The sequence below is a fragment of the Camelus bactrianus genome, chromosome 21, assembly GCF_048773025.1.
Source record: "Camelus bactrianus isolate YW-2024 breed Bactrian camel chromosome 21, ASM4877302v1, whole genome shotgun sequence".
Classification (NCBI taxonomy): Eukaryota; Metazoa; Chordata; class Mammalia; order Artiodactyla; family Camelidae; genus Camelus; species Camelus bactrianus.
The window spans coordinates 20,506,058-20,532,690 of NC_133559.1; the positions used below are offsets into that span (position 1 = coordinate 20,506,058).

The 26,633-nt window shown below is 39.7% G+C and overlaps 1 long non-coding RNA gene across 6 annotated transcripts in view; it reads left to right on the forward strand.

Moving 5' to 3' along the window:
- LOC105070279 (uncharacterized) overlaps positions 1-26,633 on the forward strand; it is a 309,633-nt gene that overhangs the window by 134,898 nt on the left and 148,102 nt on the right. The window contains exon 1 of one of the 6 annotated variants that reach the window (XR_012501386.1): positions 8,726-13,803. The exons of the other annotated variants lie outside the window; for them this stretch is intronic. This is a non-coding gene — a long non-coding RNA (uncharacterized LOC105070279). Of the gene's footprint in view, positions 1-8,725; positions 13,804-26,633 lie in introns of those variants that run through there. 6 annotated transcript variants of the gene reach the window in all.

Sequence of the window (26,633 nt, forward strand, 5' to 3'; positions counted from 1 at the left end):
CAGAGAACTGATCCCTTTGGTCAGTGATAGATGTTGTGTATCTTATGCACCTGGGACATACGGGAGACCGAGAGGAAGGCCTGTGATGTCAGTCACTTCATTCACAGGACTCGGGCTTATTGATTGTATCCTCTGTGCATGGAAAGGAGCCTAGTAAAGATGTGCAAAAATGATCAGGGTTATAAATGCCTTAGATCAGAAAGTGTGATAATCACAGTGAGTTCCCAAGTCTAGAATGTTCCAGGCTTAGTTTCACACAGTTTTCCGTTCTACTTGCCAATAGCAGTTTTAAAAACAGGCAGGAAGGACCAGTATAGATTAGATATAGATTAGATCATCTAGTACTTTGGGTTGAATACTGAAAAGCAGGGCAGACCTCAGTGCATGCCTTGGAGGTCGGGAAGTCAGTACTTGTTACAGCAGCAGAAGGGAATTCCAGAGGTCTTAGCAGAAAATAGTTTGACCACCTGGAACCTCAGTTCTGCTGTGTGCAGCCTTATATTTCACACTCATATTTCACTTTAATTGCATTAAAGTGTGGCTCTTGCTTAGAAGAAAAAAAATAATTAGTACCCAAATTAGGGAGATTTGTCAGTTCGCATCTGAGAATGTACCTAACAAGAAACAAGAGGTTTGAGAAGCTGCTTGCAGATTCCCTGCTGTTTACTCTTGGAAACCTCTTTCTGAGAGCCAGAGCACTGAAAGAAGGTTTGGTATAATAAAGAACTGTCAAAAAAAAAACAAACCCCCCCAAAAAAACAGATGAATCAGAATAAGGGTTAAGTTTTTAAGTAGACCCTTCAACTCACCTAGGAAGTGCATCAAGTAAGGGGGAGTTCTTGCTTTAATTGTTAACTATACTGAAAGCATCAAAAGCCTAGAAAGTCCTAAGTTGAACAGCCTAATTCTCCCTTTATCATAGTATGCCCTTCTGTAAAATATGGCAGAGGATTTAGGGCATCACTAATGTGAGAGACACTTAATCCATATCTTCTAAATACGAATCAACCGTGATGAAGCTGTCAAAACACTTAACTCTCATTTAGTCTGGGCACAGGACCAAAATGAAGGGAACGTCAGTGATTGTGTAGCAGCAAACAGTGGGGCCACTTATTTACTGCTGGGTTTACCATGGGAGTCGACATTTTAAGAAGGGTCCTGATCAGCTGGAGCATGTACAAAGGAAAATAGCCAGAATGATCAGGGACTTGGAACCAAGTCATAAAAGAAACAACTGATGACAATGAGAAAGTTTGGCCTTGAAAGAGAAAAAGGAAGAAGTGAGGTAATTCCATGTTTGAAGGAATATTGTGCGGGGAAGGGAACAGACTCGTTTGTGGTGGTCTGTAGGGGAGATGGGTAGGGAGGTTTTAGAGTCAGATTTAAAGACATGATTGGAAAGATCTCATTATCTAGTAATTCAAACTTTTCAATTGTGAATTGCATCGTCTTGTGAAGTAATGGGCTGGGAATGATCAAGGAAAACTGACATGGATGTTCCAAGGGTCGGGGTGTCTGCACTGGGGGCAAGTTTGGGCTGAGTGACTTACATACTTCTAGCCCTTGAGTCCTGGAAACTCTTCCCTCAAACCACTTCACTCTAACACAGATTTTTAAAATGAAAATTGCACTTGGAAACTCTTTTTCTCCCTTACTTTAAAGATACACCCATCGTGCGATCCAAGTAAATCCACATGCATATGGGATTATGTTTATTTATTAGAGAATATGAATGTGGCTTGCAAAATAGCCTTCTGTGGACAGGGTTGTCCAACTTTGAATTGCGCTCCAGGACTACATGCTGGGTCCTAAGCATTTCACTGCGGGCAAAAGAAAGTGATTGATGCTTTTCTTCAAAAGGAAGACTTTTTTTCTGTTTGATGGTTGGAGAGCACCCCTGCCCTGAGAAAAGGATAATAAGTTTTTAATAGCCCTATGCACTCCAATACTCTGTATTGAAAATATGTTTAGACTTCCCTAATTAATTCAGATTTTACATCATGATATCAGCTAATGATCCAGTTTCACTTTTACTAGAGTCTTATAAATGATTGATCCTTTTTTTTAAAAAAAGAACTTCCTATACTACTATTCTTCAAGATATTCCATATGACATATGCATTCATTCACTTATATACTCAGAAAATGTTTATTATCCTGTTATATCTGGGAATACAGAGTGAACAAGATGGAAAATCCTCTGTTTTTATGGAACTTAGATTCTTAGTGAGGGGAGACAGAAAAAACAAAGTACTTAACAAACAGTAAGTGAAATAGATAGATGAATAGGTAGATAAATAGATGGATAAGTTTGTTCGCTGGTTCAAGTGCTGCATCAGAGGGTCCGTGATAGCAGCTATGTGAGGATTACTAATGGAGAGTAGGCGCTTGTGTTTCCTGGAGGAGCAAATGTTTGACTTGAGACCTGAGTAAACAAAAGGGGGGCCAACCATGTAAAAATATAGTGAGGACCTTTCTAGGTAAGAGAACTGCAAGTGCAAAGGCCCTGTGGTGAGGAGACTGACTTGTTGAGGAGCAGCAAGACTGTGGTGACCAAAGGGTAGTGAGCGTGAAAGGGAAAATAGTGGTGGGAGGAGCAGGAAACTACATGGGGGCCAGATCGTGAAGACTCTTGTAGGCTTTAGAGAGAAATTTAGGTTTTATTTCAAGTGCACTTGAAGTCATTAGAGTTTTAAGGAAGGAAGTAGTACAACGGGATTTTCTTTTGGGAAGAATCTTTTGGATTCTGTGTAGCAGGTGAGAGCCAGGAGAAGGGGTTGCGGGCCATTACTGGACACAGTACTGTAAAAATAAAAATAAGTCAGAATACTCTAATGAACATGTTAGGCCAGTTGTTAACAAGATCTACCATAATTCTGTCCTCATAGAAATACATAAGTATCTGTTGATGAATTGAATGTCTGGAACTGAAGCCAAGCTCCTTATTTTTTCCATGAACTCTGCTCTTTTTATTTGGTTCCTGGGTAATGAAACCACACACTATGTACACACTCATTTTGAAAAACTTAAGGGAGAGACTTGCGGCCTTGTGAGAGGGATAATGTTCATGCTTAAAGCACATGCTTAACATACACAAGATCCTGGGTTCAATCCCCAGTACCTCCTCTAAAAATAGATAAACCAAATTACCTCCCACTCCCCCCAAAAAGATAAAAAACAGGGACATGTGTATCCCCAACAGATGACTGTTCAACTGAAAGAAAATCCATGGACACAGGAGACAGACGAGACTAAGCAGAGACTCAAGGGTTATGGTCACTTAATCTCCCCACTGCTAATGCTGCAATATTGCGATAGTTATTTAACCTAAAGGCAGCTTCTGTGTTCTGTCCTAACATCACTTCCTGTTCCTCTGCACCCCATCTAAAGGCTCTGTGCTGACGGGTTGGTTTTTGATCTTCACAGCAGAAGGCATAAACTGCTGTCTCATGAATTACAGAGCCGTGGTTCTCAAGCTTTAACATGCACCAGCATCACCTGCAGGCTTGTTAAAACGCAGACTGCTGGCCTCCTTCCCCAGAGTTCCCAGTTCCGCAGGTGGGGCCAGGAACCTGCATGTCTACATATTCCCAGGTGATACTGATGCCCGAGGCCTGGAAATGATGCTTTGAGAATCTTTGACCTATAGACATAGAGTGGCAGGTAAGGAATGAGAGTTATTAAAGCAAACCCCTGTTTACTGCACTTGTGCAATAAATACATATAAGATAAAAACCAAGTTAACTTGAAGTTCAAAGGCATCTTAAGTCGGGAAAATGTCAAAAAGAGGAATTACCACGGAAAGAATAGAAAATAGGGAAGAGCAGTTTCACCCACTGCTTGAAGATGGTGGCAGGGCCGAGAGCCTGGAATTCTAGGATAATTGCATGGGATCAAATTGCACGTGACTTTTGCATTCCAGGTATTAGGAGCATCTTTCTCTTTCCTCTAGCCCAGTAGTTCTCAACCTTGGCTATTCAATGGAACAGTTTTTGAAAATACTGATTCTTGGGTTCTGTGTCCAGAGAGAGTCTGATTTAACAGGTCAAGGATATAGCCTGTGCATCAGAGAGTTTAAGTGCTTTCCAGGTCACTGTGCCGCCAGTGCTCCAGCTTCTGCCTCCTTCTGTCTGCAATCACTAGCTGTCCATATCCCGAGGCCAGTTCTTCATTTCCCAGTGTGGAGCACCGTAGGCTGAGTCGACAAAGGTGGGCATCTCAGCGCTGCTATTAATACTCATCACGGTCAGCATAAGAACAGGAAAGAAACAGCTAGGAAGGGAAACTCAGGTGCACCTGGACGGCTGGACCAAAAGTGGCTCCCACTTAGTGGCTCTAAAAAGTAAGATATTTTTGGACATTGGAGGAGAGGTCACTTTAAAAAAAAAAAAACAAACAAAAGCTTTGCACAATTACATGTTTGAAGAAATCCTTATTTTGTAAAAAAAACAAAAAAACCAGCTTAGAATTCTTTTTTAAAGTAATTAGTTTTTGATCTTCATACGAGTTGTTTAAAAGATTTTTTTCAGTTGCCTTCAGAGGACTTGTTTTCAGATTGGTTCTTACCTTATTGGAATAGAGACAGCAGGTGTGGCTAGGCAATTGATTCTTGTCTCTTCTGTGATACTGCTTTTCCCAGCCACCCATTTGGAATATTTATTTCTCTTGGGCATACCCTAGAAGTGGAATTACAAGGTCATATTGTTACTCTAGGTTTAAACTTTTCAGGAACTTGCAGACTTTTCCAAAGTGACAGCACCCATGTACATTACACCAGCAACGTATGAGTGTTCGAATTTCTCCATATTCTTGTTAACACCTGTTGTCTTTTTGATTATAGCCATCCTAGTGGATGTGAAGTGGCACGTAATTGTGGTTTTGATGTGCATTTTTAAATGACAAATGATGTTTAGCTTGTTGGGCATTTGTATACCGTCTTTAGAGAAATGTCTATCCAAGTCCTTTGTCTTTTCAAATTGGGTTGTCTTTTTATTGTTGAGTTATAAGTGTTCTTTATGTATTTTGGGTACAGGTCCCTTATCACATATTATTTGCAAATATTTTCTCTCATTCTGTGGATTGTACTTTCAATTTTTGATGGTAATATTTACAGCAGAAGGGTTTTAATTTTGATGTAGTCCAATATTCTCCTTTTTTCCTTTGTTACTTGTGATTTTGATGTCATATCTAAGACACTGCTTTCTAGCCCAAAGTCATGAAGACTTACTCCAATTTTTCTTCTAAGAGTTTTATTATTTTAGCTCTTACATGTGAGTCTATGATCCACTTTAAGTTAATTTGTAACATACAGTGTTAGTTAGAGATGCAGCTTCATTCTTTTGCATGTAGATGTCTGGTTGTTCCAGCACCATTTGTTGCAAAGATTATTATTTTCCCATTCATTTGTGATGAAACACTTGCTGAAAATCATTTGATCATAAATATATAGATTCATATCTGGATCCTTTGCATTTGCATATGAATTTTAGGATTAACTTGTCAATTTATGCAAAAAAGGCAACTGGAATTTTAATAACTCTTTACTTTTCCTCTTTGCTACCGTATCTTTCTGATGCTTTTAAAAAGATTTTTTTGTAATATATCCAACTTTTCCTAATTGTTACCATAAGAGTTTTGTCTCACCTTGACCTACTGTATCTTTCTCAGAAGTAAAAGTTCTTAGCTCGTTTTTGAGGCTGTCTTGGTATCTCTTACATAGAATAAGTCCATGGACTCAGAGATTTTGAATTTAAAATATAAATATTTCATATATTTAAATCATGCTCTTCATCTAGGATGTGAAAAATGTATCTCATCTACATTTACCTTCTGTAGCAAGCTTTCCTTCTGCTTTTTCCTGAGAGAGGTAGCCATGACTGATGCCTCCTCTCCTCACTTAGAGACATGATTTAATCATTACTCATTTTTGTGTTCTTAGGGTCAGAAAATCCATTTCCTTTTGGCTATCCAAAAATGACCATTTTTTTTTTCTCAGTAGGAAAACGAAGCTAGAGGAAGTGAATTTTTTTGGAAGGGGAGCAGTGACTTGATTTCAAGCTTCAAATGCCATTTTTCACTCTGAGAGTAAGATCTCTCAGGTGGTAGGTTTCTTTCCATTCTTTGCTCCATGAGAGAATCACAATTCAACAGCAGTCTTTGCCCGAAGCTGTTTAATGTGTAGAAAGTGTACAGTATGCTTGGTATCAGTGAGCCCTTCCTTCCACTTGATCATCCTCAAACATTTTTTAAAAAATAGGCTGAATTCGGAAAACCTCACAGAAGGAACAATCTCCCAATACTTTCTACTGTTCTTTTATTTGAACTTCACTTTCGAATCCAAGTATTTTCCCCACAAGTCCCCTAATAATATTAAATACAGATAATATATTTAACCAATGAATTTTTTCATTTACTAAATTATTTTGAAGTGTATTCATTTATTCCTTCATTGACACTTGCATGCTTTATTTCAACAGATACTTATTGTGTTCTAGGCACTGAGCTAGACGGTTGTGATTCCAAGATGAGTAAAATTTAGATCATGCCTGTAAGGAGTTCAAAGTTTAGTTAGGGTGGGGAGAAACAGACACAAAACCCATGCAATTTTAAAATAATATAGTGAAGCCAATGACAGTACACGGTGCTGTGGATCACTGATGACGGGCAAAATTACTAAGGAGAAAAATGCAGAACCAATGGGACATGGAAAGGAGAGGAAGGCAATAGAAGCAAGAGAGAAAGGACTAGAATATTCTTGGAGGTAGAACTTAAAGGGCAGTAGATCACGTTACTATTGGACACCTGGCGAAGGCTAGGTAATGGAAAAAGGGACAATCACACATTTTTTTTGGTCGTCTACTACACAAAATTGTTCTGGACCAGTTCAGTAATCAAGTTTCTCTTTTCCTTTGACCAAACCTTTCCCAGTTAAGTTACAAATTCTCTGATGCAGGGCATTCCTTATCTGAGCAAAGCATAGATTACAGTTGGCAACCACTTACTATATTCAAAAAGAAGGAAGGAAGGAGGCCTCTTCTCTTTGCTGAAGCCCTCTAGTCTTACATTCTCCTCAATGAGTATTATTTCCTTTCTGCCACTAGAGGGAAATGTCAACATTTTTTTTCTTCCTATAATCAGAGAAATTCTTCCTGGATAAAAGGCCCTGCCCCCACCCTGCTAGAGCCTATTTCTTTTGGCGTGAATTCAGCATGAATCACATTTCACACTTACTCCAAATAGGCTCTTGAAAAAGTAAAGTGGCATCTTAATAATGTATGAAATATCATAAAATAATATAGCTCTGTTTTCGTGGTTCTCATTATTTTCTCTTTTTAGTCCATAGAAGCCAAATCCCATTGTAGCTCCTCCCCCAGATACACACACACTCTTACATACACACCCCACATGACAGGCTAGCAAGAAGGTATTTCCTCATTTTGTGCCTTATTCCCTTTTCAAATACAAGACTGGAATCTCTGAGGAAAAGAATGGGCATTTTCTTTCCCAGGTATTCTTACTTACAATGAACAGATTTTAAAATACATCAACCTAAGTTTTGATAATGTATTTGTGTTCTCTAGAGAAACAGAACCTACAGGAGGTGTGTATGTGTGTGTGTCTATAGAATAAGGAATTGGCTCATATGATTAGGGAGGCTGACAAGTCCCAAGATCTACAGTCAAAAAGCTGGAGACCCAGAAGAGCCAATGGGTGAAGTTTCAATCCAAAGCTGTCAGGCTCAAGACCCAAGTGTCCCCTTTACCCCTGGATGAGTCAGCTGTGTTGTATTCAAGCCTTCAACTGATTGAAGAGTGACACCCTCATTAGGGAGGGCAGTGTGCTTTACTGAGTCTACCAATTAAAAGGTTGATCTCATCAGAAAACACTCTCATAGACACACCCAGAATAATGTGTGACCAATTATCTGGGTACCCATGACCCAGTCAAGTTGATACATAGAATTAACGTCACAGAGAGTTCAGTTCCTTAAGAATTTTATTGTACTGTATCTGGGGTAGTATTTGCAGGAAGGATAGGAAGAGAAATGATCTTTCTCAAGCAGAGGGATGCCTACTGCTGGAAATTGAGTTCTGTTACCTGGACCCTTTCCCCAACTCCAGCATCATCAGGCCTTCCAGGGGCAAGAGAAGCCATTCCCCTTTCAGTATAGTGGGTTGGGTCCAATGGGGCACCACAGGCACACAGGCCCAGGCAGAATTGTTGAGTGACCAGGTGTCCCCAGGCAAGGCAAACTTGGAGTCCCCAATCTATAAAATAGATCATTCCAAATATGTGTTTTAGAAGTGATTTGTCTTGGAGGCAAACTACAGACAGTATTTCCCCACTTTGTGGGATTTGTTGTGTTTTAAGAGGAACATCTGGTCACCTCATAAACTGTGCTGGATGATAAGAAATAAAACAGAAATTAAGCAATAAGGGTCTATCGCCTTAGTAGAAAACATGAATCTAAATGGAGGCAGACCAAAAAGAGGATCACACTGGTGGTATGTCATCATCACTAGAGACCTGAAGGAAAGGAAATGCGAGAAAGATCAATGCGTTCCCTTCTTTCCCACCATCCGTGAGCGTCTTCTACTTGTTACACGTTGGTCTAAGTTTATATGCATTATTTTAATCGTAACAATAAGCCTATGAAGTAAATACTATAGTTATCCCTTGGGGAATGAATCTCAGCTATATTAAGGAAACTTAGGTAAGTTTTCACAGCTAGTAATTTGGAAACTTAAGATCTAAACTCAGTTTACCTAACTCCAAGAATTACATTCCTATCTCTCTGGTATATTGCCTTCTATTTATGAACAGAGTTTCTAGACTTAAAGGAATCTCTGACTGTGCTGCCAAAGTGCTCCCAACAGACACCCTTTGGAGGGATATTCTCTTTACTCTAATGGGTAGAGGTAGAGAATGGGGACGTCAGGCGAATATTTCCAGTGTTGTTTCATGGTGTAACTTTCTTGTCAAACATTTAGTCTTTACCTATGATCTAATTAAAGCAATCACTTAAGTTCTGGCCTCAGTTTTCTAAACCACAGAATTGGCTTAATGCCTACCACTAATTGGATTGCTGTTAGGTGCAAGTTAGAGAATTTCTGTAAAATTCTAGGACAGTTCCTTACTGTATTGCCGTATGTCCCCCAATATACACTCCTTCAGACAAGTTACATTAGACAGTCTCCAAGTAGGTCATAGAGAATTCTCATGGTACCCAATCAAAAACGCAGATTTCTGAGAGTCCATTAAAGTTCCAGGGGTTCTCCATTTAGGTTTAGATGCTTCACAAAAGAGGACTAACTCAGTAAATAGCCAGCAGTAGGAAACTAGAAACTGAGATGTAACCCTACCTGTCTCTTAAAACACTATTTTGTCCTTCTCTAACTGTCCTGCCTACTGTTGGGTGGTCTGTCACAACTGCAAGATTTCTGCATTTTACAATTTGGCAGTGATATTTTTAAGGATCTAGTTCTCAAGATGGAAATTCCCACCCTGAGGATGTCATCATTGCCTGTTATTGCCAGTTTTATCTTGCAGTGCCCTGAATCTTCACATGCAAACTTAGGTTAATCTTGTCCAAAAATGGAATCCTTGAAAACTTTACAGCAACCTGCCCCATTTCTAATATCTGAGAACACGTTAGTATATTGCAGCACCATTGGAATCCATAGCTTTGGGGTCTTAGTCAAAGAAGGTCCTCACCATTCTGTGTAGTGAAGTGATGGATAGCTATTTTAAGCAAGAAGACTACATGTCAACAGTGAATTATTGTTGCTCCTCATGGGATTACTGATGTTCCAGATGAAGTGAAAATTTATAGAGTCAGCTTTTTCTTTTCTCAGTGATTACAGGAACTTCTGATTATTTTGACTTTATTTTCTTGGGAATATTTTCCTCTGTCTTGCTCTCCATGTTTTCCTTATTTGATCCAGAATTGAGAATTGGGCTTCTTTAGTAGGTTATTTCTGCTAAGAACCTATGGAGAAATCTATATTTACTGGGGTTGGGGAAAAACTTTATGTATGTATTTGACCTGAATGGGTTGCTGTATCTTGATATGAGGGTACGTCTGGCAACACCAAAGCAGAATGAATTTCTAATGGAGATGCAAGTCAGGAGGTGTCCTTGAACAGAGCCCAGGTGCAGAGATACCAGGCTGGACAAAGAGTCCTGCCTTCTTCAGATAACTGCAGCGTATTTGAACCCTTCTAGTCCCTGTAGTGGGAACCAGATGGATCTACTAAGGTGACAAGTGCCTTGGGTCAGTTTGCTTAGAAGCAGACTCTGAAACAGATTTTTATAAAGGCAATTTATTGAAGAAGTGATTCCAGGAGAAGGAAAGGGAGGGAAGTGGGACAGAGCAAGGAAAGAAAAGTAAGGATGTGATCTCAGCTGGAACTAGCATCAGCCTATGTGTCCCCAAGGAGTTCTGGAACATGAATTATACCACGGTTAGTCCCACTGTGAGGCGTGGGAGCCCATGCTGCACATTCCGTGTTGACCAGTCACTGGGGGCCGACTCTCTGGGGGAAGATAGCTTCTCTCAGAGGGCATTTCTCCAGAGAGGCAGCAGCTTTGTCCCCTTAGTGGTGACGCTGGTGGGATGGGTGTGCCCACTCAGTGAAGGAGACCTGGGCAGGCTAGCAGCAGCACCTACTACAGTAAGAAATGTTTTTTCTCTTTTCACCCCATCTTAGGAACTAAGGAAAAAAGCAGGTCAGTGCCTCTGCTATTATTGCAGGATTAAAATGACACTTTGAATATTGAATAAATGGTTTTCTAAATTGTCAGCCAGAGGAAGCCTTAGCTTTCAACTGCAGTTAGAATCTTGATTTGTTGGTAATTTGTGGTTACATATATTTAAGAATTCCCAAAGCTGTAATTTGGGTTGTGGTAATCAACCCACACAAACCACGGCAGGACTTCTTTTATATAAAAATTCCCACCCCAGCCAATATAAGTTTTCCCCTCCAATGTTCAACTGTAAACCTACAAATCTGCACTTTTCACTTATGATCATTCATTTTCACTCATATGAGCAGCACATTATTTTCATAAAATCTTGGTTCAGAGAGGCCAGGAGATAATCAAGGGATTAAATTGGCCTGGAGTCAGGTGCTAACTAGTGACAGATACTTAGAAATTAATCAGTAGTGTGGTCAACTGCCCATCTAAGAAGACACTATTTCTCAGCTTTAGTCCAGCGTCGCCATGAGAGAATGCAAAGCAGTGATTCCAGTTTTTTTTTCAGTTTTTCGAGAGATGGAAATTTAGGTTTTTCTATAAAAATAACTCAATTTTAAAATGTTGGAATAAATTCATACTTAAAATACTGTGTAGGTCTATTCTGTAGAGGTCAATGTAGCCCCACGTCACTGATTTTCCTCTGAAAGTCTGTATGCCTGCATATTGCTACTAGATTTTAATCTCCTAGAATGAAAAACAAGTGTCTTATTTATCTTTGTATCATACACTAAAGGGAGCTTTGCGTTTAATAGACACTCAAATATTTATTAACTAATTGGTTGGAAAAGTACAGAGGCTATTACCATTAGTTATTTACCAACATTTAGAAAGATATACAATTGATCTAGGATCAGTGTTCTAGGGTTGAAGATACAGGGACAAAAGAGAGCATTCTCACCCTCCAGCAGTTCAGTGTATCTGACTAGATAAACAGGCATGGAGAAGACAGTGGCAGTCTATAGGGTTGAAAATAAAACCAAAAAAGTGAACAACTTCAAGATCAGTGAGAGAAGCGAATACAGTGGAGGCACACCTGACAGATCAGGGTAAATTTATCAAGAGAGGGTAATAGCAGATCAAAGTTTTGAATGACAAGTTTTACTTAGCTTGTCAGTGGATGTGGTGGAAGGAAATAAGGAATTTAAAAGCAGAAGAAACAATATACACAAAGCTATGGAATTAACAGAACAATGGTAGCTCAGGGAGATGCACATTTGACTGGTACCCAGGTAAAGGATGAGAAGACAAAAGATGAGACATCAGAAGTAAATCAACAACCAGTTTGGGTTAGGAAGTGGGGCTTATATGTCATGCTAGGAAGCTTGGCTTATAGCATGACAATGGTGGGAGGCCAGTAAAAAATCAAAAGAGGAAGAAGGTGAGCATATTCTGAGAAACTCACTTGAGAAGCTGCAATGTGGCCTCAGCCTCATGATCAGTGAGGGTCTGCTAAGGGGCAGTGCCTCCTTACCTCCTGTATGACTGAGCCCATGAAAATAATACATCTGTCTTCGCTTCACCAAGCACTTCTAGTCGTGCAGAACCCATCACATGATGGAACCTGGGTACCCCCAGTGGAATAAGAGCTGTCCTTTCATCCCAACTCTCTAGAGTTTGCATGGCATCACACTCAGTTCATTTCAGTGAGCTGCGCTGGTGGTTGTTACTGTAAGCCGGGAGGAAAGGACTACTGTGAACATTTTTGGAAGCAACCTCTCAGACATCCTGACATCCTTGGGGATGGCTTGGAGACCACTGAAGTGAATTGAATAGCTGGGGAATAAAGCTGAAAGAAAAGCACTCCTCACTATCTTGCATCATATACAAAAAGCAACTAACAATTAATTAAGACTTGAATGTAAGACCTGAACGTACAAAACTCCTAGAAGAAAATGTAAGGGAGTAAGCTCCTTGACATCAACCTTGGTGATGATTATTTGGATTTGATGTCAAAAGCAGATGCAACAAAAGTAAACACAAATAAGTGAGATATATCACGCTAAAAAGCCTCTGTATGGGAAAGGAAACCAACAAAATGAAAAGGCAACCTATGGAATGGGGAAGATATTTGCAAATAATATATCTGATAAGGGATTAATATCCAAAACATATAAGGAACAATACAAGGAACAACTCAATTAAAAAAAAAACAATCTGATTAAAAAATGAGCAGAGGAACTGAATAGACATTTTTCCAAAGAGGACACACATGTGGCCAACATACATATGAAAAGATGTGCAACATCACTAATCGTCAGGGAAATGCATAACCAAAACCTCATACCTGTTAGAATGGCTATTATCAAAAAAAAAAAAAAAATACTCGGTGTTGGTGAAAATGTAAATTTGTGAGCCACTTGTTGGAAATGCCTCAAAAAATTAAAAATAAAACTATCATACAGTCCAACAATTCCACTTCTGAGTATATTTCCAAAGAAAACTAAATTACTATCTAAAAGGTTTCTGTACCCCCATTTCATTGCAGCATTATGACATCAGCTAAGACATGGAAGCAGCCTCAGTATCCATTGACAGATAAATGGATAAAGAGAACAGAAAAATATGTATTTCTCATACTTACATGCACATACACAGACACTGGAATATTATTCAGTCATAAAGAAAAGGAAATTCTGCCATTTTTGACAACATGGGTGGATTTGGAGGGCATTATGCTAAGTGACATAAATCAGACACAGAAAGACAAATACTGTATGATCTCACATGTGTAATCTTAAAAAGTTAATAAAAGCACTTCTCTCTTAAAACAAACATCTCCAGCTACCTGAAAGTGGCAAACTGTTGACTCAAGGGCCAGAGACAGATGGATTTGCCCACAAGGTGTTGCCCACCATGTGTGAAAGCAGTTTTTTTGTTAGCTGCTATGAAAAGCCTGGCAAGGTCACATTAGAATCTTTGCGTCTGTTGTAAATAATGCTGCTATGAACATTGGGGTGCATATATCTTTGCAAATTCGTGTTTTCATTTTCTTCAGGTAAATACCCAGAAGTGGAATTGCTGGATGGTTTGCCAGAAGGGAAACAGGTGAGAGCTGAGTGAAATAGGTGAAGGGGATTAAGAGGTACAAACTACGAGTTATAAAATAAATAAGTCACAGGAATATAATGTAGTCACAGGGAATATAGTCAGTATTTTGTAACTACTTTCTATGGTGTTTAATCTATAAAAAATATTGAATCACTGTGTCATCCACCATACTGTAAGTCACCACTGGACTTCAATTTTAAAAAGTCTGTGTCTGGTTTATGTTAAAATCCTGAACTATCTAGAAATACTAGGCTTTTTAAAAATGTTTTAATTAATCACTTGCCATGGTTAATACACCAATTCAGCTATAAAGCTTAGTGTTCTTATAGAAGTTAGAGAGCACGCCCTGAGTAAGGGAGACGCTGGCATGATTCATGTGTTGTATGCACACCGTGAAAGGAATAAAAGTATGTGTAAATAACATAAAGAACCAAGAAAACTGAGATTCTAACCTTTCTCCAAAGTTGTTCATAACCTACAATGTCATTGAGAATACTTAGGCCTCCTAAATTCAGCTTTCCTATACAGAACTCCATGAGTATACCTTTTTGTTGTTGTTATAAAAGCTTTGCTTAGAGTTGATTTGAATGAGAGGCCAAACAAAACAAGACAAAACTTTATCTTTGTTTTTAAAATCAGTTTATATAGTTCATGTGCCCAGAACTGTGTATCTGAGACAACAATGCTATTTAAGTCAGTAATGTGAATATGGGAATTACGTTGGGTAAAGAACTTAGTCAACTATAAAAGAGCATAACTTGTCATCAGGGCTTGATTTATGACTAAAGGACATACTGTTGTGAAATGTAGCTGTGTATTAAGTAAGACATTTTTTCCTGGAATCAAATGTGTTTATAAATGATAATTTTATACAAGGGTTTCCGTTCTATGAACAGAAATGGTGTGTACTAGTCAGAAATTACCATTTAGAAACGGAAGTCTAACCTCACATAATATTGCTTATCATTTTGAAGACATAGCTGAGAATCTACAGGACGAGTTTTGCAAAAAAGTAAACTCATTTGTAGTTTTATAAAACTGTAGCTGATGGGAACACACATTTAAATAATGCCATTTTATTTCTGTGGTGTTCATGAACACTCTTCCATTACTAAATAATATTTGGAAGAGATTTGAGAGGCCCAGGAGAAACATTATCTCAAGAAATGACTCTCTTATGTGTTGAGAATAGTCTTGAAAGATTTAACACAGACTACTTGAAAGTACTAAGTGTGAATTTAAATGGTACTCTTGTGAGGATAGTTGGTCCTTGGTGTTAAATGTTAGATTATAGGGAAACTTAAATCCAGGTGGCATTGTTTTACAAGGACCTGGAACTCAAATCTGCCAACTGCATTGCTCACAGAAATCGTTTTGTGCTAGAAGGTTTAAAATCTCACCCATTGTGGATGTGATTATAGCTCCCTGAATTGGACATGCCCCTTTGCTGGAACCACAGACAGTGCAATACTTTGCCTAAGGAACATGATGGCCGATTCTAATCTGTGTAGAACATGCAAATTAGGTGGCTCGGTCATTCATTACATGGTGCTAAAAACACGTTTTGACTTCTTGGAGGGAAAAAAAAAAACCTAACTTGTTCATGTTATTCAGAGGGAAATTCTAGAAAAAAATTCATGGGAGAAGTTAAATCAGAACTTGGCCCTTTTAAGCCTGTTTCTTACTGTGAGATATTGCTGTGTCTAAACTTTTGACATACTATGACTATAAATGGTTATTCCTTGTCCTCTCCTATTCTTAGACTCACAAAGAAAGATTTTTCCAATACTCTTTCCCTTAAAATTTCAAAAAACAAAAAATCTTGGCCCTTTTCATTGTTATTACAATACATTTAAAATATTTTCCCTCAGAGTCATTTATTAATGGTTCCCAGATATATTATTTCCTTTGCTCTTTCCTTAACAAAACTACGTCTTTAGGAAACTCATTTGTCAAGGAAGATATGACCCACTTTCATATACTGAAACTGGTCTCTGTTCCACCAAAATGAAAGTGATGGCCAAACCTGCTGTTCCAAAAATCAGAGAGTGAACTGTAAATTTCAAAGATAGTCTTCTGATATCAGATTTTTTGAAAATGAACTAAAATTGTCCAAAGTGTTATTCACAATTAATATTACTGGTGTGAATTGAGGAACAGAACTGAGGAACAGTGCCCTAAAATATAAAAAACAATGTGAACATTCTTTCTATCTGGAAGAACCCATGTGTGTGACTGGCTATTTATTATAACAAATAAAGTAAAATATTATCCCCAGTTTAAAAATACGAGGCTGAATTCCATATAATGCATCTCACAAAGTGCAATACAAGATCTGACATTGTCGGGTCCTTGATTAGGAACCAGAAAAATCACAAAATTTAAAGTGCAAAAATTAAAAATTTCACACATGCAGACACACAGTCTTAAAACAGGATGTTCAACATTATGGAACACACTGTAGGTCAGTAAGAATAGACATAGTTTAGGCAAAGGATTTAGCTTATTCTGACATGCTTTATTAATTTGTGTTGGTTGCCTACTTCTTGGTGTCTGAGTTATAATGTTGCCAAGTCCAAACTCGTTCTGCTCGCCGCACGACAGGCCAATAAATCGGGAGATGAGATGTTGGGGCAAGGAATAGTGACTATTCAGAAAGCCGGCAGACTGCGAGGATGGCAGACTAATGTCTTGGAGAACCATCCTGCTCTACTCAGAATACAGGCTCCTGTTATACAAAAAATAAGGGCGGGGATGTGGTTGATTGTTGTAATCTTCTTGCTGCAGGCATTCTTTGTTCTTGCAGCCATCCCCGTGGGCTAGGTCATGGTGTCCCTGTAAGCCTCCAATAAAACACAGGTTATTCTCTACTACAATTCCCCACTCAATGTCCATTCCACAGTTTTACGGGAAACGGGGCGACGACCACCTTGGCTACTTCCTGCTGAAAAGGGGCAATGAGAGGGTGATTATGGAATGGAATTGGTCAGCCTTGGTCAGGGAACATTCCTGGGCATTTTTAGTCAGTAGTAAAATCTCTCTCTCTCTCTCTGTCTTTCTCTTTCTCTTTCTCTTTATTTACAACTGTTTGATCCTGATAAAACTCCTTGGTACTTTGTTGAACTTGGAGTTTTGGTTCCAGTTCTCCATACACATTTAATAATGTTAATTTTTTTCACTGTACCATAATTAGACTACATTCTTGTGCTATTTAGTTCATTAGAAGACTTAGAATGGTGACATGATGCCTCCAGGCGACCAGTTCTATAGAGCAGTTGTCACTCTTTCCATCTCTTTGTCTTATAAGCATCCAAGGTGTGGTCTTCTTGGTAATTCAAGCTACTTTGTAAGGTTAAAGTCCTGTGACCTTCTCCCTGGAGATTGACTCAGAAAATTAGCCAATCCAGACCATGTACAAAATTCTTTTTTTCAGGGTTTCTCTTTCACAAACCTTTTACAATTTTCTCTATATTATTTTGTCCTTTATTTTCTAAAGCAACTAGCTTTAGGACAAAGTCATTCTTTTTTCATTAACAAAATATAATTCCATTCCTTATACCTTCTTTCACTGAAAACATTCATCTTATTTCCCTAGCATACTGAGATGTTTCCTTTAGTAGTAGAGAATATTTTAGGGTGACACCAAACATTTGTTAATATTCATTTTAAATATCTTTAGTTTCTCTGTAAGAGAAAGTCAATATTCAGCAATTAAGGTTTTGATATCTTACTTTATCTGAAAATGACATAGCTGTTTAATAAACTTCCATTATTTAACTTAATTTAGCCAAACTCTAAAATTTTAAGTTACCAAATGTCTGGGGAGATCATTTGAGTCGACATTCCTAAAATAATCATTCCTTAAAAGTTTCCCCAGAAATTCTTTCTCATTTGCATTTAAGTTACTTACAAGAATGTTATTCCAAGTTGTTTTTCTTGATGACAAATTTGTAACAGATATGACAATGTCTTAGTGGACTTCTACTAAACCTAAGTACAATAGAAGTTTTGTGCTTAACATTAATGAATCTTGAGACATGTTTATATTAATTAAACCAATAGGCTTAAGCTAGCTTCAAATACTAGTTATCGATTCAGTACTGAATATTTTTTTTAGATCACATGAACACAATTTTCATTCTGGCCAGTTTCTTTTATATTTCTGAGTATTTAAATAAGCATTTAATTTTCTTTAAGCCAATTAAATAGAGCTCTTTTACAAATTTATTTTGGCAATGCCACATATCTACAACACACATACAGGTACGTACAAACACACAAATATAGAGACCTCATAGTTCCCATTTTAAACTTTTAGCTATGAGTCAGATACAACAATGTAGGACTCATCAGTTACAAGAGGTTGGATTCAAATTGGGTTTTTGGCAGATAGAACAAATCAAAGTTGCCTGACTAGATAGCTAAACATTTTTAGTAACTTCTATGGAAGACATTTAAGATTTCTGTTTGTTTCCAAATTACTCCCTTTTTCAAAATTTGCATTCCAGGGGTCATAACAGCTGTTGAGTCATTGGTACTGGGACAGAAGTTTAGAAGTTACAAAGTCCACTAGTTGAGACCCCACTGTCAGTGGTACCTGCGGCTCTTGGATGACAGTTGTTATAGGGGTCTTTAAAATAGCTAAGAGCCCCGGACCCTGTCAGTCATTACCTTCCTTATTATGGGATTTCATAAAGGCTGTATGGTATTTCTTCCAAAGAATGGTTTAGTAATTTACCAACCCGTTTTCCAGCCGCTGTTCCCCAGAGCCTAAAGTGTACTTTACTCAAGCAGTTTTATAGTAAAATACCATCTTTTTCTTAATCACAGGCTCACAGCTTTATTTTCCCATTTATTTAAGACATGCCCCAAAGGGCTTTCCTTAGGGACAGATGGAGTGTATTTCCCATATCTATAAGTTTAAGAACAATAAGACACAAAAGGCACAAACAAACCCTAATACCAAAAACACAAAGTATAATATGACTAAACACAAAACTGAAGTCATCTTTCCTTTAAGCATGGGTTCATAGCTGTATGTAATCAGACCATTTATTCAAAATGTGCCTCAAAGAACCTTCTTTAGGGATAGTTGAAACGTTCCCTATTTTTTTTTTAAGACAGGAATACAAGACAAACAAAACACAAACGATGCACACAAATGCTAGCATCCAAAGAAACAAATGAAACGGTTCCAAATTGGGTAAAAGCCGAACAACTGTTTCCTCTCACCAACAGGATACCCCACTAAAACAAATTGGTTTATTCCAGAGAAAAAGCCCAAACGGAGAGGAAAAAAAGTTACTGGCTGTACACACCAGAGTGACTTACCCTACTATACAGAGCCTGTCGGACCCAAATGTTAATTTCTTGCTCCAACCGCCAGGCGCTAGGGCAGCTGGTGCCGCTTTAGGGAATTTTGAAGGGAAGATCCTCAGGACAAGTGGTCCTGGCAGCGGCTAGGGCCTCACCTGAAAATTCCCCAAATGGGGCCGGCTGGCCATGAGCAGCAAGGCTCCCAGCTGGCTTCGCCAAAATTGTTATCGAGTCCAAACTCTTCCTGCTCTCTGCATTTAGGCCACTAAATCGGGAGATGAGGTGTTGGGGCAAGGAATAGTGACTTTATTTGGAAAGCCGGCAGACTGAGAGGATGACAGACTAATGTCTTGGAGAGCCATCCTGCTGTAGTCAGAATACAGTCTCCTTTTATACAGAAAAAAAAAAAAAAAAAAAAAAAGGGAGGGGGTGTGGTTAATTGTAATCTTCTTGCTGCCGGCATTCTTTGTTCTTGCAGCCATCCCCATGGGCTAGGTCATTGTGTCCCTGTAAACCTCAAACAAAACAAAGGTTATTCTCTACTACAGTAATATCTGGTCCACTCATGTATCTATTATGGTAGCACCAAGATTCTTTGATTGGTTATATATACTTATAAACTGCCTTAGATTCTTTCTGGGAAAAGATGGAGAATGGAAAAAGATAGATGGATAGATAGATGGATGGAGAGACAGATAAATAGCAAAAATGGATTTCAATCCACACATAGATGTGCAGGATATACAAATTGTTTACATTTTTATATCTTAATTACTACTTTGGGCTCACAATTACACCATAGAAAGGAAAACTTCAGCTAGTCACATTAAGATTTCTTCCCCATTCTGCAGACCCGTGGTCTATCCTGAAGAACTTATGTAGAGCCAGACATTGGATCACAGGAAAACATCATTTATCCCCAAAGATTTTTACTGAAACTCCATGGTGCAGACTGGTCCTCAGTTATTAGTCCATTCAAGTCACTGTTGAACCATCCTTTCCCCTTGTGTAAAGGCTGGTGGATTTCCTCACAGATTCTGGGCCCCTTTATGAATCATGGGGACCATGTTTCTGCTGCCAGATCATCCCGGGACACAGTGATCTTGTCAGTCATCCCTGGCATTCTCTTGTCTAGATCCACCACATAGTAAGTCCTCCTCTCTGGCTCTGCTCCTTCTCCTGTAAGGTACAGATTCTCTGTATCCCCTAACTCTCTCAGGGGTCTCACCACCTCTCTGGGTCTCTTCCCAGAGAACAGGATATCAGACCCCTCTCTCTGGACTCCACTCAGTTCATTGCTTTCATCATATCTGCTCTTTCTCTACGTCTCCCCAGCCTGGAGAAACTTTTTTCTAGTATAGAGGGAGTGTTCTCCTCCAGTCTTATTCTTCATATACTTTAGATGAACCCGGAACTATCTCTTTTCCCTCACAGAGCTGAGGATTTTAGAACCAAAGTGAAGAAATAGCCCTCTGGAGATTTTGACTTTCTACCCTGTCACATTCCTCCTCCAAAGAAATAAACACAGAGACAATAATTGGATAAAAAGGGTTCAGATGTGAGGGGACAGGAATGCAATGGGAGGAGGCAGGGAGGAGAGACAGACAGAAGACTCGTAAAACATAAGAAAACAGAAAGATAAGAATTACTGTTCCAGGAGACAGTATTTAGATAGCACTCCAGATGGTTTGAATAATCAGCCAGCGGAAAGGCGGATGTTCCAGATGTCCAGATGGAAATCCTCATGGGCCTTTTCTGTGTTATCTGCATCCCAGAGCTTGACGCATTCTGCAACATTGTTCCAATTAAAAGTGAAAGGCTTTTAGTATCCCCACTTGTGACTTGCCTTCCCTGAAAACAAACTCCTCTGAAAACTGGTAAGTGCTTTTTTAGATGACCCACTTGATTGCCAGCACACATTCCTTTGTCAGTTTACCTGAGAGGCCTGGTGGAAATTAATTCTTTGTAGGGTTAATTTCCTCTCATTGCCAGGTTTCAGTTGCTTAACCATGGTGAGTGTGACGATACGTCTCCATCTGTCCACCCATTTACCCACTCATCCACTCCATAATTTGATGGACATGTATGCAAGGAAATTGGGAATATAAGTAAAAATAAAATACAGTCACTGCTTCCGAGGATTCAGTCTAATGAGGATGGCAGACCTGCACACAATTACAATTCAATATGGTAAGGGCTCTAATAGAAACTGGCCAAGGGCTTTAGAGGATCTTTGAGAAGCTCTACCTAACTTTGCCTTCCCTACCTCAGAGGTATCGAAAGAGTCAAATAGCCAGTTATTCTATCTCTAGCCACAACTAGGGCTCCTGTCCTCCTTTTCCTAAGCAGTCACAGCCATCCTAAAGTTACTTTATCCCTGTCAACTACCTAGTATCTTTCGCGTATTTATCTGGGTAATTTTGAACATCAGATGCAGGAAAGTGAGTTAATGATTCCCTTTAGTTCACGGATCATCAAGCAGTTTATCAGTCAACTACCAAGTCACCTGTGAGGAGGGCAGGTCGCAGAAGCTAGCAGGAGCCAGGTGCACACAGACATCGGAATAGTAGCTTTCTAGAAGGAGAAGATTCATCTCCCCTACTGCGCATTGCTTACTTGCTTGATTTGTTGGTTTTCCGCTTTATTCCACAAAGGAGAGGAGACTGATGAGCGTGCGTTAGATTATCAGTGCAATCATCAAGGTCAAGAGTAATCCTTCCTGGGTTGTCTGTTTGCCTTGACTTGAAACATTTGAAAAGAACACATACCTCACAAACATCGGTGTTCAACTGCTTTTGACAGAAACTTCTATTTCTGAAAATCTGGACTGTTTTTAAGCAGAAAAAGTTTATCAGCTTAATTCAGAACATTTTGGAGCTCCTTTCTTTCAAGCTTTCTATTCTCATTCGCTCTCTGTCTCTTTCTATTTTGGAATGAATTCACCCTCAGAAAATTGCCAGTTTATGCTTTGGACCACACATTATGTCATTACTATTTCTCAATTTAGAGGAATCTCCCTCCTTTTGAGTTAATTTGGTAACGTCAGTTCAGGAAATAAATACTTCTCTAGAAAGCAATGTTGCTTCCTTTTTTGATGTGTCATGACAGGTATAATTAAATGAAAATCAGAAGCAATGAAACAGCTTTCAATTCACAAACATTTATTATATCATAGTTACTTGTTTACATGTCTATCAGCCTTATGAGCTTGGGCTTTGGAGGAAGGAAGGTGGGCTTTGGTATTAAGTAGCTTTACTTTAGTTCCCTATGTAGTAATGCACGAAGTGTGCCTCCCTGGTCAAGTTGCTTAGTCTATCTGAGCCTCAATTGTTTCCTTTATTTAAAGCCAGGAGGAATAGTGGCCTTGTGCCTGCTGCTTGCTTTGTACATGGCATCTCCCTCCACCCAGCAAGCCCCTCTTCTCTCTCCTTTCCACTTAATCTCAATCCCACTCATCCTTGAAGACCAAGTTCTACTCACTGTTTCCTCAGTTGCTCCAGCCCGCTGTGACCTCTGCCCCTTTTGAACTATTTATAGGAAATACTCTTTGTACCACTCAGTTAGTGGCCACTACCCTAACTTTGTGAAACATTGTTCTCAAAGAGAAAGAAAAGAGGGCCGAAGATGTAGATCTAGCTCAGACTGGTTTTTCACCAATTTTCTAGCTCAAGCCTCCATAAAACATGTCTTGATCTTTCAGCAGTAAAATAGATTGCCCTGGTACTTCTGAGGTATTCCATTTTAAGTTCTTTATCCATCTATCCAGTTCCAGTCTGAAAGAAAAAAAATAAAATAAAAATACCATCCATCACTACTGCTTCATCAGAGGTGTGAGCCTTCTGACTCTTCCTTGCCGTTTTTCTCATCCGCCACTGAACCAGGAGAATTACGAGGTTTTCCTCCCTAACAACTGAAATCAGCATCACCATTGATGTCAAATGACAAAACAGATTTCTCAACGGCATTTGGGACCATTTGGCTAACACCAGACCCAAGCCGGAACTTCAGTCTTTCCACTTCCAGAAACTTCCTCTTTCTTGCCTCCAGAAAAACCTTCTTCAAGTCACTCGACAATGCAGTCAGTGCTGTTTTCTTGCTTTCAATGCTTTTCCCAGGCCCTAGAGCGATTTTAAATGGTCATCCAGAAGCTCTGCTCCATTTCAAAGCCCTTGACCCGACTACAAACAACTTGTCCACTCTGGCTCCACACTTGGTCCTACCCCACTTCTACGTGGGACAGTGTTGCAGTGTTAGCTTGGAATATTGAGTGTGTTCTTTGAATCGGCATCCCCTAGGGTGCATAGTCCTTACTTACAATGTTCAACAATGTTTGTTTTTTTTTTGGATTGCATTGAAAAGAATGTCATCACTTCATTACCTCCAAATCCATAGTTATCTATTAATTCTGTTTATCATCAGTGAACTCATTGTTCATTTCATTTTTATACTTGGCTAGCACATGATATCTCTTGATCACCTATATTTTTTATCATGGGGTCTGTGCAGCCTGGGTCTAGTTTTCTTCCTCCTCAGGGATTTAGGAATTTACCAAACATACAGTATTCTGCTCTGCATATTTACCAATTGCTACAATGCTGCATTTTCCAGGATAGTCTGTGATTCTAACATTCTATCTAAGTTTTATGAGCACACTCTTATTTATAGATCCTATTTTAAGGTTTGGAAAATAAGATTCTTTTTTTTTTTTTTTTTTTTTTTTTTGGTGGGGATGGGAGATAATTAGGCTTATTTATTTATTTTTAGAGGAGGTACTGGGGCTTGAACCCAGGACCTCATGCATGCTAAGCTATACCCTCCGCTTAAGCTATATCCTCTCCAAGATTCTTAGAATCTGATCCCAGCTTTCAAGGAACCTTCCATTTTGTGATTCTAGGCAGAACCACAAAACAAAAAGTAGAAGACTATAAACAAAAAGGATCAGTTTGATCAATACAGATAAGAGCATTATATCATTTCTGAGCAATTTAGGGTTGAGACGGTAGGGGAATCTCACTTTGAAGTGATAGCAAAGTCATGACCTCAGCAGAGTATTCTACCCATTCATACTATTTAAGTAATACACTTGTTAACATCTTAAGGGGTCTGTTGTCTTGGAGTTGGGGAGATGTAATGGGCCTGGAGGAGAATGTTCTTGGCATGGTGAGTCTACTTTCTGCAGCCCTGCAGGCTGATTGGTGCTGGTTGGTGGGGCTCAGTATGGCCCCCATGAGGGGAGTCATGTGCTGGCAGCTCACAGTGAGCTTGGCGTGAAACAGAAGCAGTGTCAGAGTTGCTGAAGTCACTAGAATGGCTTAGTCACTGGGAGGGTGAAATTCAAGGTCAGTCTGCTTCCTTTATCCCAAGGCCCCCACCCCGACTTCCTCTTGGCAAATAAATCCCATCACACGCAGGGCTTGAGTCAGGGAAGGACTGCAAGAACACAAGAAAGGAGGTTAAAAGGGCTGTTTTGACTCTGCTCCCGATGCACCAGGGTTCCTGGGCAGCCCACGTATTTCACTGGACCTCTGCTTTGCCACCTGCAAAAGAAGGCGATTGGAGCTGATGAGTGGCTTTTCATGCTTTTAAAAAACAGTGGTTGCCTTTTATCAATAAAATCTTCCACAACGCCATGACGTATAAAAGGGTCAAAGCAGAACCACGCTGGTTGAAGTGGGCAGAGAAGTCTGTGTAGCTTCCCCTGCGCAGTGCCTGAGGGCACCGCGTGGCAGAACCGCAAACTGCTGGCCTTCATATCTCCATGGTAACTTCCGCCTCTGACACTCAGTGCTGAAAAAGTGTTACCAATTTTGTTGTGGTTCTTGTTAACAAGGAAATATAATTTTATTCTACTTTTCTGGTATAAATAAAAGGAAAGGAAGTGTGGACTAGGGTGTGGCCATGTGTTAAGCAGCTTCTTTTTGTTCTGCTGGCTTCAGGAGAGGGTGAGAGCAGACAAGAGGTAGAGGGGAGTTCTGTACCTCCAAAAGGGCAGCCCTCCACTCCTCCCCTAAGTAGCCAAACAAAACACATGGAAACAAAGAAAGAAGGTAACAATGTTTCCTGGCAAGACACCAGTCCCTTCTCCCTCTCCGCCACGTCTACAAGCTCCTTTTTAAAACCCATTCCTAAACCCTGGAAGGATTAAGGCAGGGGGCTGAAGCATGGTCTCCAGGGGAGAAGGAGGAGGAGACAGTGTCTGAGATGAGGAGCTTCCAAGAGGGCAGGGCTGAATGTTGACTTTGGAAGGTCAGCCTCTCCATCCTTGGACGTCTTCCTTGGAACCCTGGTGGTGCCTGGCCTTGGTCATCTCTCCACCATAAGAGTATGATATTAGAATTAATGAAACAATCCTTGGTTTACTCAGATTCCAGGCTGTTTGCCATCACAGAGTACGTGATGTCCTCGTAGGCCTGAAAATGAGGATCCTGCTGTCTACTTCACAGGCAACGCACTTTTTAAAAAGTTTAAAGTGCTGTAAAAATGTAAATACAGTGTGTTTACTGTGTAGCCACGGTATAGTGGCTGGGTTCCAAACCTCAGCGTCCCGAGAGATAAGTGGAAGCTGAGAGTTTCATAAGGCCTGGATCTGAAAACAGCCCCAGCAGCACATCCTCTGGGATACCCTTCCCCCTCTCCTCTTGCCTCTTTTACTTACTTTTCTTTGTCTTCTCATCCAGAGATGGGGGTAAAGGAAACGGATTGTCTGAGTTGGTCAGAAGAGGTAGGTAAAAGCAGAGATGAAACATAACCATTCTTCTCTTTTGCGCATACCAGCTGCCCCTCCACTCCAGGCCTGTTTTTCTCCAGTTGGGGTGAATCTTTGTCTTCTCGTTTTCCTTGAGACCTACCAGAAAAGAACTTTGGAGGTTTCTAAGCAGCAGACAGAGTATAAAGTATAAATGTTACTTCGTTCAGAGAGGACTCAATTTAATGAAAATATAAAGAAGCTGGGATTATACGATGTTCGTTTAACTGAATTCCAGGGAATGCATGTCGCCTGATGCTGAATCCACCTTAAAAAGAAAGGCATGTCGTTTTATTTAATGTGGAGTCACTTACCTCCGGGGCGGGGGATCTTACTACAAAGAGGACTCTGTTGGAGAATCAGGCATGCTGTGTAAACAACTAACAGGAACTGGCTGTCATCTTAAAACCAGGAAATAAGCCATAAAAAAATAGAGACTCATAGAAGAACTTTGGAGGGAAAGGAAGCTTAGATGTGTAATAACCTATGTCAAACAATCACTGAGGCAACTCATGAAACTGCCATTTGGACGAGCCTTGGTGGGGAAGGCTTGTCTCTGCTCCATGTGGCATCGGCTGGGGCTTCCTAGGGGATCCGCTTCTAAGGTGGCTCACTTGCGTGGCTGGCAAGTTGGTGCAGGCTGTTAACTGGGAGCTCAGTGGGCACAGAAGACTGAGGATTTCTGTTCCCTCCCCACTTGGGCCACTCTACAGGCTGTATAATGGCTGGGTTCCAAAACTCAAAGACCCAAGAGATAAGACATGCA